The 11765-nt window shown below is 42.5% G+C and overlaps 1 long non-coding RNA gene and 1 pseudogene across 1 annotated transcript; one reads left to right on the forward strand and one right to left on the reverse strand.

Annotated features, from left to right (window-relative positions):
• The first annotated feature begins 2580 nt into the window (after positions 1-2580).
• On the forward strand, positions 2581-2898 carry LOC102736425 (large ribosomal subunit protein eL33 pseudogene; annotated as a pseudogene).
• A 4888-nt stretch (positions 2899-7786) lies between these two features.
• Positions 7787-11617, reverse strand: LOC145722495 (uncharacterized). Its single transcript, XR_014146800.1, has 3 exons — positions 11532-11617; positions 10657-10859; positions 7787-10225 (listed from the first exon to the last, which is right to left on the reverse strand). It is a non-coding gene; the product is annotated as an uncharacterized LOC145722495 (long non-coding RNA).
• Between the last annotated feature and the right edge of the window lie 148 nt (positions 11618-11765).

The raw sequence follows: 11765 nt of genomic DNA on the forward strand, positions 1-11765 counted from the left end.
TTGTTGAATCATTATATTGTACACCTGAAACTAATATAACACTGTATGTTCATTATACTTGAATGAGAAAAAATTTTTTGAAGAGAGAGGTAAGAAAAGACATGGACTCAGGGTGGTTTGGGGAATGTAAAGGGAGAAAATGGCCTCCTGACAATATTTCTTGGAGTCCCGGTTCAGAGCAGGGTAACTTCCCTCACTCCGGACAGAGAAACAGGGGCAGAACACTGAGGAACTTGCCACCCACAGATCCATCCAGCCAGCTCTGCCTCCTTTGGTTCATTTTAAACCCTGCTTTTATAGCCCAATTCAGATTTGTTTTGTTTCGTACATACAATATCACTGAGTTCCAGATCCCTTACTTCTTAGCCCCAGGAATGGAAAACCCATTCCTGCTGCTTTGGTGTCACTCACCTCCTGGAGGGAAGGAGGATGTTCCTCTTCTTAATGGAAACACATCACTTTGCTTCTGTGGGTTTCCCTCATTTCTTTTCCTTCAGTCAGGGAGATAGATCTGACCTAAGGACTTTTGTCTTTCAAAGCAGCTCTCACTTCATGAGTTTAGGATTAAAATTTTTTTAAAAAATGAATTAATTAACCAAAGAAACAGAAGTCAAGAATGAAAGAGAGAACAGAAAATAGAAGGGAAAAAAAAAATCAACCTGGGTTGAGCACAAAATACTGATATTTTGGGTACCCAAGCTTGAACCTTGTCTCTGGCCTACCTATTCTCATGGACTCATAGCTCGGTGAGTTCTATTCTAAGAAGAAAAGAGACAACGTGCTCACAACTGTGCCCTGCCTTGAGATCCACACTTACCCCCAAAGGGAGAAGACCACATCATCTGCTTACGTTAAGAATGCCTAGAATGAAATCAGAGGCAGAGGCAAGAACACTAACGGGGGAGGCTACCAACAGAGCAAAATCTGTGTCCCCTCTGAGGACAACCAGCCTGACCAACAGGGGGCTGAAGCAGGGGAGGAAGGAAACCCATCATGAACTGCAAGGGTGGTGGACAGAACCAGAGTGGGCATAGAAGACAGGCCCCGGGAACTCTGCCGAGGGTTTATAACCATCAAAGGGATCAAAAGCTAAAAATATGAGTTATAACCATTCGTGTGACCCCTTTTAAAACTCCAGGCTACTGTGGCCTGAGAAAATGAGCTGACATTGGTAATATCACCTGCTTCTGTTCTTTTCCTACAATTTAAACTCTACACAGGGTTATAATGAGGATCTCTAGTGGGCTGTGTTCATTCAAACTCACTCTTTTCTGTTGCAGGTGTTCCCAGTAAGAGAAATATGATTCTGGATTCTTAGAATTTAATTATGCACTGCTCTTCAAATATTGAAGTAATTCAAACTGTTATACCAGTGGGGTATATGATCTGTCTTAATTTTCTTCTGCGTGGGATGGGCTGGTAACGGAATCCTCCATTTTCTCATTCAGATTCCCTTGCAACTAATCACACACGTTTGATAAATAGCAGGTCAGGGTTAGGGGTACCGTCTGTGTCCACAAGAGGATTTCTCTTCAAAGAAGCCATATAATGCAAAGAACCATGAAGTCAATTAAACAAGGAAGCTATTAGACTGAGGTGGTTCTAATATCTTAGCAGCCCATATAAGCAAACCAGAACCTAAGCCTGTAAATGCCTCAAGGTTAAGAAATCAAAATCTAGGACAACCAATCACAGCCAGCCAGTAAACCCACTCCAAATAAGGCAAATGCTTACTTACAGCCAATCAAATCATTCCCTTGTGTTGCTTCCGAATCCTCTCTATGATATAAAGTCTCTCTGGAACCTCTGTCTGTGGAGCACTCCTAACCACTTCCGGATTGAATCAGTTTTTACTCAAATAAACTTAAAACCTGTAATATGCCTCAGTCTATCTTTTTTAACAGAACTAAGTGACATGGGTCCAGAGGGTAAGAAAAATATTATTATTAGCTAGAGCCTTAGGCCCATCCTGTCTGGGTCTCAGTTTCGTCATGGCTTAAAAAAAAAAAAAACAGTCTTGCAGAAAACATCTCCTATGCATCTCCTCAGGGTTCTTACGAGAGCCACAAGAGATCATTTGTGAAACATGTTTTTTAACCTATAAAAGATCATAAATAATAAGGGACAACCTCATCCATCGGAGTAATAGGACTTTGCTTTCAGGTAAGTTAAAATAATTGTTTCCCTAACTGTGATATTACAATTTAAAAATTTATAAAATATATCACTTTGGCTCATCATTCCCATGGGGTAACCTGAAGTACAGAGCAAAGAGGATGAAGATCAAATGCCTTCCCATCAGTTTCTGGGCAGTTTAATTCATATTAGAAATCTGTGAACGATGCTTCATTCTAATATCCAATATTAAGCTTTCTCTCAAAGAACAAAGAAAATCTGTCCCAATACCAAGTTGCTTTTGTCCCTGGCATCTTCAATGCACATGGGTGTTTTCTGAAGGCTCTTTGTAAATCAGTATGCCACCAGCCTAAAGAAATATGGCCACACAACTTTTTCTGCCATCTTGGAGCCTGTGGAGGCCTGCTGGGAATAGGACTCTGATAACGCCAAATAACGTCTGGAAGGCTGTGGGGCCAAGGCCATTTTTGCTGGCTATAAGCGGGGTCTCCGGAACCAGAGGGAGCACACAGGTCTTCTTAAAATCGAAGGTGTTTATGCTCGAGATGAAACGGAATTCTATCTAGGCAAGAGATGTGCTTATGAGTACAAAGCAAAGAACAATACAGTAACTCCAACCAGTGTAATCTGGGGAAAAGTAACTCATGTTCATGGAAACAGTGGCATGGTTCGTGCCGAATTCCGAAGCAACCTTCCTGCTAAAGCCATTGGCCACAGAATCCGTGTGATGCTGTACCCCTCAAGGATTTAAATTTAATGAAAAATAAAGGTGAAGATTTGTTCTCCTGTATTTTTGTTAAAAAAAAAAAAAGAAGAAGAAAGAAAGAAATATGGCCACACACACCAAGATTATGACTAAAGAGAATCATCCTTCCCATGAAAACTAGTGGATTCCAGTGAAGAGAATAAGAAAAAGATAACATTGGAATCTGTGGACAGTGACAGAAGAAGTGCGTCATCCTCTTAAACCCCATTTCCTCCACAATTTCATGTTAATAGAAGCCCAACCTCCAAAACACAAGTTCCCCATTGCCCAGGGGAAGTGACGTCAAAGTACTTCGAATATTTTTCAAATAACTTTCCTCAACACTCCATGCAACTGAGAAATCCCACAGGCCTGTAAATGTTAGCAAAGCCATTGTTCCCAGCTCTCAACTCTGTCTTTGGGTTTGGCTTTCTCTCTTCTTTTTATGGATGAATAACATTTTCTATCACGTTGTTTTTCTGGTTACTCTGGGAACCAGGCTCCTTTTGAATAAGCGTCATCCTTTGTCCCAGGTTCTCTGGCCTTTACTTTCTCTTTCTCATCTCTGCTAGAACATGAGATGCACATTCCAGGAACCCTGTGGGGTGCAGGGGAGATAGTGTGGGGTGGGACAAAAAGCTTCTGAAATCTTAAGAGCAGGACCACCTGGGAGAAGATGCTTCACTGCTTTGAGTCAGGTTCCCACCTGGAAAACATGGACAATTGTGACCCTAGTGAGAATCCAGTAAGACTTTGCTCACTGACCCCTCCCCTACAAATTTCCTCCTGTCTACTGTCCCCTCCCTCAGTGAGAACCATTCCCCATCTTGTGTCCCTACTGTGGGGTTTACCAACTTCAATCACAATATTCAAGCACACTTGTTGCTATTTCTGTCTCCCCTCTCCAGATTAAAAACTTGCCTTATTTATTTTAGGAATCCCTAAATCATGCTGGCCAATGTGTTTTATGTAATGGGTTCTAATAAAATGTCTGTTGAAGGACTGACCTGTTAATCGACTAGTTGATTGACTGAATGGATGGTTACAAATGAAATCAACTTACAAAGCTCGAATCATCAGAAAAATGTAAGTCGTTATTATGTGGAATTCCATGAATCTGCTTTGAACTTAAGGTAATTAGGCCATTGCTCAAAGTCAAGGTGTAAGGGACTTCACAAGTGTTATTTCAGAGCATCTTTCGTTTTTGTTTAATCCAGACAGCCACCAAGAATTCACACACTGTACAATAATAACACACTAAAAAACCAGTCCATGCAACAGAAATATTGAAAAATACTCTGCTGGTTAAGTTAGCATTGCCTCTAAGAGACACAACAATGAAACAACACACTTGAAGTGCTTCCTTGGGTACAAACTGGTATCCTGGTGAGACCATTAATGCAGCAGGCCAACACAAAACACTGAGATGACTGTCCTCAGATGCCCATTTTGTTTTTTATCAATTATACTGGGTATGAGAATACTTACAAGAAGTACTTGGGTTTGGAGGTGGGTTTTTTTGTCACTATTCAGTTCATAAATATTGGACACCAGCTGCGTGTTGGCCAAATCAAGAAATGCAAACACAGGTTTCAAGACGGGGTGTGGGTTGCATGAGAGGGTCTTGAGAAGAATGCAAGGATCATAACCAAGGCCGAATGTAAACCGTGAAACACACAGGTAACTCCCCGTGTAACGGGTCTAGAGACAGAGAGAAATTAACAGGAACTTGGAGAAGATCAGAATAGACTTCATGGAGAGGGTAGTATCTTTGATAAAAGTTAAGCTTTGAACAATATGTCAATGCCCAAAGATAGGGAGGATAGTACAGTAGGGCAGGGGGGTAGTGGGGGTTCTTGGAGGGGTGGGGTATGATGTTACACAAAAAGCCCAGAATGGAAGATCAGCTCCCATGGCTCTTTTTCATCATTTCCAGAAATTTCCATTCTCCCGGTATACTGATCTGACTCTGCTAATAACCAATTCAAAAATAGCTGCATTTAATGTAAAATAACACCAATATTATTACTGTGAAGATCTCTCCCTTCCACAACAGCAATGAATATTATTTTGAAGTAATGCATCAACTACTATATTTATATAATATCCCTAGAGAAATTATTCATAATTACAATACATTTGGGGTATACTGTAATTATATTTTTTAATTTTTATTAGAATTCAAAACAAATACTTCTCAGCCTTTTCTGAAAATGATCTGTACTTAACATGGAAAAACCTTTTAATTATTAGAGTATAACTTCTTGCCAACTTCTACAACATTTTGTCCTTGCCAAATTCTGAGGTCTAGCATTAGAACAAGCTGCTTTAGAATATTCTTAAGAGCTGAGAAATGCAGCTGTGTAACTGGATGACATTCCTTAACTCCAAATTTGAGAGCAGCCTCTTCAATCTGAGATAGAAATAAAGAATTGTTGGGGCACCTGGGTGGCTCAGTCGGTTAAGTGGCTGCCTTCGGCTCAGGTCATGATCCCAGGGTCCTGGGATCGAGCCCCGCTTCGGGCTCCCAGCTCTGCGGGAAGCCTGCTTCTCCCTCTCCCACTCCCCCTGCTTGTGTTCCCTCTCTCGCTGTCTCTCTCTCTGTCAAATAAATAAATAAAATCTTTAAAAAAAAAAGAATTGTTTTAATAGAATGTCTCCCAGACTAGTGTTCTGCCAGATATGAATAGGCATTTCATACAAAATGGGACATGTTAGTGTAACAAAGTTAATTAAAAGTTTTTGTTTTCTCTACAAGACTGCTCAGTCATTAGTATGTTTTGTTTTTTTTTCTTAATTTTATTCATGAGAGACAGAGACAGACAGAGAGGCAGAGGGAGAGGGAGAAGCTGTGGGACTCAGTCCCACGACCCTGGGATCAGGACCTGAGCCAAAGGCAGACGCTTAACCAACTGAGCCAGCCAGGCACTCCATGAGTATGTTCTTATAAATGGTGAATCTCTAAAGAAGGGACACATGCCAACATGCTTACTTTACAACGAAACATTTTTTTTAGCCACATTCCCAGAATGTTGTTTCAAGAAATACCAATCTGAGAAATACTTATCTAACAAATTACTCTAGATTAAAGATAATTCACAAGTCAGCTTTGGGAGGTCAGTGGACCTCCACAGAAACTTTCCCCATCATCCAACAAAGAGCATGCTTAGCAAAACAAACAAACAAAACCCCATAAAAAATAGAGTATGAATCCGAAAACAAAACAAAACAAAAATTGTATGAACTGTGTGGTAAATGCCACTTAGGTAATTCTTTTAACACATCAGAACAAAAACTTCAATCGTGAATTGCAAAGAGACACTGAGGTTTTCCTGTAGTATAAAACGTATTTGATGTGCTGATAAGTTGGTAGTTACCATGAGATAAGTAGATACACAAGCTACGTTATAAGGGTTTCCTCACTTGCTGAGCACTTGGCATCAGAATCTCTCTTTAACAACTTTACAAAATTCACTAACCAAATAAAAAAAAAAAATCACTTCAGTGAATCTGCATATGCACGCCAGAAAAAACATTTCGGCAGCACATAACCCACCCACCCGGAAAAGTCGCCTCTGGGCTTTTCTCCAGACAGGCTCCCACACTCTTTGATCTACAGTATTGTGTAGATAACTGTAGGTAACACGTATAACTGTCACCTCCCTCGTGTTACTAAGGGAAAGTTCTACCAACAGAGGAGAAAGCTAGAAAGGCCCGTGAAGAAAGCAGGTATGTCTAAAAGGGATGGAAAAGCCCAAAAATTAGAAGTGAAAAGACATAAGCGTGGCCATACCCGTGTCCCCATCTGCCAAGGCTATGACTTTTTTTTTCCTATGTGTGAAAACTTTGGAAGATATCTGAAGTTGCGGTTGGTTCCAGAAAACTTCACTGTATTGTGTAAGTACGTGAGTGATTTAGTGATTTGGGAGGAAGCTGTTCTGTGTTTTCCTAGAAATGCTTTCCAATTTTTCCCATTTAAAATAATAGGATATAGGTTACCACTATTCAAAATTTTAACATCTAAAATCTTTGCTCAGATTTGGAGAAGGAAAGATTCCTGAACATGTATTTGAACTATTCACAGAACAGGTGGTTTGACACCTGCCGAAATAAAGAGTTAGTCTTTTTCCAAATAGGCAACTTGGGAGTGTAGGACTTTAATCCCACAATACTGCCATTACTTAAAATATTTTTCAACACCTCTTCTAAAATTGCCTTTAGTTTGTGGCATAGACTTTTAAATCTCCTCGGTGGTGAGAAATTTGCAGCAATTATGGGTGGATTTGATTTGGGAACTAGACAAAAAGACATTCAGAGCCAGATCTGGAAAATAAGGTAAAAAATGTTTCTTCCACGAAGTGGTATTTTGCTCAACTGGAGTCTCCGTGTGCAGCAATGACATCACATTTCTGGTGTGACTTATAAGGTGGTTTTGAAGGCAGTAGGATAGGAGGAATTCCAAAGTGTTTTTACGAATGGCAGCAACATTAGAAAAGACACCTTTTTTCCAAAATGAATGTGAAGAATAAAACTTCTTGTTATAAATAGATAGGGTGGTCCAAAATAGTTCCCATTACATCCCCCCCCCCCGCATTTTGTTCAAAACAACTTATCCACTTAAGGCAAGTCCCTAAAGAACTGGATACCTACCTATTTTCATCCAAATGGGTTATTTCCCTTTCAAGTATTATCTGGAAGGAGACTTACTCTGTCTTCTCTGAATCCCTTCCATGTATAGGACAGAAAAAAAACCGGATAGGAGATTTAAAAAAAAAAAAAAAAGCCACAGTTGGTGGATGGTGGATAGGAAGTGGAAGGAAGGTAGACCGCAGGTATCATCAAACTGTCTTTTAACCTGGAGGTCCATCAGATCCGCAAGGCAGAGAATGTTTCAGACTCTCCCAAGACCTCTTGAAGCAACCACATCAACCAGTGATGGTTTTCCAACACAGTATTTTGTTTTTTACTTGAATTTCAAGGAACCTTAAAGCTCCAGTCCTTTTGGCCCGGAGCAATAAAGCAATGGGCATGTAAGACACCTGCCTTCCAGTCTCCATCCCGGGCCTGCAGGTGGGAACGTGACCCCTGAGGCAGAGAATTCTGTTTTGTTCACTAATGAGTCCCAAGAGCTTATAAGAGACCCGTGTAGATACTCAATAAATACTTGCAGGGAAAGGGGTTCATCTCTCTAGGCCTCAATTTCCTTATCTGTTAAGTAAGGTTGCTGGTTTAGACCAAGAGATTCCAATCATAGGGGTCCAGTAGTTACTAACAGAGCCTCCTCTTTCTTCTTCCCTCTCCTTTCCAGGGGTAGAAAGCTCTCCCCAAGCTAGACCCAAGGGCAGAAAATCAGTTGTGTCTTCCTTGTAGCGGATTACCATTTCTATTATCAACGGGCACTTCACGTTCATAAACTCAACATTTTCCAGAAATGAAAATAAAGGGGGACAGAAACTACTGGCCACCCACAGAAGATCCATGCTTTTCTTTTCTCAGGAGCAGAACTCAGTTTTGCTGGAACTATCCTATGTTCAGCTAAAACAAGCAGAAAACTTTTCCCTACCTCCCCTGGGGTTACTGTAGTTAGATGACAGGGCTCTGGGCTAAGAAGAAAGCAGTAACATTTCCTAAAAGAAGGACAGAATCCCCCGACAGCACCACATTTGGCTGGAGGCATGGGTACAATGCTGAAATGCTGGAGATGTTGTATTTGTCACACGGGTCACGCCAACATGGTCAATATCCCCCAGCATTGACCCCTGATGAGGAAGTTCTTTATGCCTAGCTCTTAAAGTCAAGCAAATGATTCCTAAGGGAGCCCAGAACTGCTAAGAAGAACTTTCTGGAGACTTTATTGATAGCATTGATCCATCCGTAGCCCTTTTGGGGACCAGAGTTCTAAAGCAAAACCTCTGGGTATCAGCAAGAGCAAGGCCAAAACGAACACTCCTCACCCACCTCGCCACCGTGACTGTCTTGTTTTCTAGAAGCTTCTGGGCACTGCACATCACCCAAAGGTACTGACAGGCCCATAGCTGAAGTCTAGCTCATCTTGTTTTGTGTGAGAATCATTTTTATGTCCCCAAATCCTATGAATTAAAGATGATCCTTATGAACACAAATATGGCGTTCTACTCTCTTAGAAAGACAGGGTTTCATTCCGTGAATAGGTAGCACCTGTTCCCATCCTTTGGCTTCTCCTCCTCCTCATCCAGAGTTCCATCCATGCGTGACACAGTCACTTTTTGGCTGTAGCTCCATAGAGCCAAGCCAGCAAAAACAGGGGAGCTCATCAGTAAGGTAACAGAATTTTCTTCATGCCTTAGAAATTTTACTCCTGCGTACTCACCAAACTCAGCACAAGAATTTAGGAAGGAAGAGATATGGGCAATTGTCAGGTTCAGGAGAGAAATCCATGAAAGTAGCTGGGAAATTTTACCCGAGGATGAGTTCTTTAAAAGAAGGCATTTATTTAAGGCAATGGAAGGGTCGATCTTGTTTACATTTAACATTTTAATGGTTGGAAGGTTAAGGTCTTGGAGCAAGAATTGTTGCTACTCACCTACAAGCAACTGATTGTATTTTAGTGAACTTGACCCTCTTACAGGTATTTAAGGAGGCCTGTTATAATGTCAAGCCCTGCTCTTTTTCCTGGAAGGAGGAAAGAGAAGAATTAACTCTACAAAATGGCACCGAGTCACAACAAAGCCAGCCTACCCATCTGCCTTCAGGGGACCTAAAAAGAAAGAACAGACAGCGAGTCTGAAAAGGACAGAGGGGAAGGAACACCTGAGAAGTGAAATTTCATGCTAAGTTCACTGCAGAGAAACAGGAGGTAGACTCTCATGAGGGGACTTGAGGTAGTTCCTCCCATTACAAGCCAGGGTTCTGTGGCTGATTTCTTTTTCTCTCTCTCTCTCTCTGCCCCTGTTCCCCCTCTGCTCCCAAACTCCTGCTCGTCCCTACAGGACGCAGGTAATTAACAAGCACCCTGAGAGGCAGGGCCTTGTCATCAGGCCTCAATGTCTTCCCGAATGTCTAAGATAACATGAATTTGGGGTTTTCTAAACCAGTTGCACACATGGACCCCAAAAAAGAAAACTTACACTTACAACTACTATCGATGGCCTTTTCTCAGTGAAACGTGTTTTCTTCCATCTCATGCTGCTATTTAAATAGCCAGTTCCACTGGAAATGGTCCCTCAGGAGAGACTGCCATGCTGTCCAGGGTGTGGAGAGAAGGCAGTTGGTCTCCAAGGGCGCAAATACCAGTGCCCAGAGTCAGAGCCGCCTCAGGAGTGGCCGCCTCCCTCCTGCACAAAGCCAGCCCCAGGTGGATACAGCCTAGATGAAAGAAAACAGGCGAGGAAGAGCAGGTCGGCAGCAGAAAGCACCTGAGCCCCATCTTTAGACCAAATAGGAAGTTAAAATAATAGCATGTCAGAGACGAAAGGAAGAACCTTCTGGCGTCAGACCCCAATTCCCTAATATGAGCTTTCATTTTTTTTTTCCTACAAAAGATGCTCTCAGCTATGGGGACACGTTGGAATCACCCAAGGAGCTTTAAGGAAAAAACCTGATGTCTGCTCCCATGCCAAACCAATTAAATAAGAATATCTGAGGGAAAGGGGCAAGCTCTGGGGGAGAGGGTGCAAACAACTCCCCCAGAAGAGGCTAATGTGACAGGAGGGTCCACTCTCCCTCGACTCCATCATCCCCACCTTGATCAAGCATTTGACATTCGACACACCTCCGAAGACGAAGAATTCACTGACCTTCCACGGAATTCCATTCCACGTTGAGACCATTCTGAGGTTTAAAGGTTTTCCTTATGTGGAGGCTCCACCCACCTTGCTTTAACGGGCACCAATTTGTTCTTGCTCCACCCACAAGGGGCACGGAAATCCACATAACATACACATCGAATCTGGGAAGGGTACAAACCCAGAGGAATTTCTTTGATAGCACAATTGGCAAGCTGAGGGCAAATTTGAGGGCAAATTGAAGAGAATGAAATGCAACAGGTATCAGCATCCTCTCTTTTATTATACTTAGTGCTAAGAAACACAGGCAAGGGCAGAGGATGGGGGAGAGAGGGCTTTAACAGCAGGAGTGCTGTGAGGGACCTCCAGCAAGGGGATGGAGGGTTGGGGCGTGGTACCTCGAGCTGAGTCACCTGGGTGATGTAGCTGCCCATACAGCTCATGCTCTCCCAGGCTGCATTCGCAGACGAGTGAGCCCCAGAAAGGGGCGGGGGCCGGGTACTCAGGAAACACACCAGCAGCTGAGGACTAAAGGGACCACCCTTCAAAAGAGATCTAGAAAACCAGAGAATGTGAACCCCATGGTGATAGATTTTTAAATGTCTTCAATAAAGAACTGTTGGCAGGGCGCCTGGGTGGCTCAGTTGGTTAAGCGACTGCCTTCGGCTCAGGTCATGATCCTGGAGTCCCGGGATCGAGTCCCGCATCGGGCTCCCTGCTCAGCAGGGAGTCTGCTTCTCCCTCTGACCCTCCTCCCTCTCATGCTCTCTGTCCCTCATTCTCTCTCTCGCAAATAAATAAAAAAATCTTTAAAAAAAAAAAAAAAAGAACTGTTGGCAGGAAAGCTGCTGAAAAAGACAACATTAAAATGGCAAGAGGAAACTCACATTTGAGTTGAGGCTCTGGGCCAGGTGCTCCAAATCCATCCCTTCCCGGAAGGATCAAGACAGCCTCTGAGGTTACCTGATGATCCAAAGGGAAGGTGTTTCCCTGGTTTCAAGGACTAAAACCAGGCAGGGAGAGTAGACTTGAAGCTTAAAGGAGACAGGTACCTTCAACTCCTTTTTCTTTTCGTTTTGGGTCTCCTCGGGAGAGGACTCAAGTAATCATACTCCTCAGTT

This window comes from Leptonychotes weddellii, chromosome 7, assembly GCF_054177405.1.
Source record: "Leptonychotes weddellii isolate Sample4059 chromosome 7, ASM5417740v2, whole genome shotgun sequence".
Taxonomy (NCBI): Eukaryota; Metazoa; Chordata; class Mammalia; order Carnivora; family Phocidae; genus Leptonychotes; species Leptonychotes weddellii.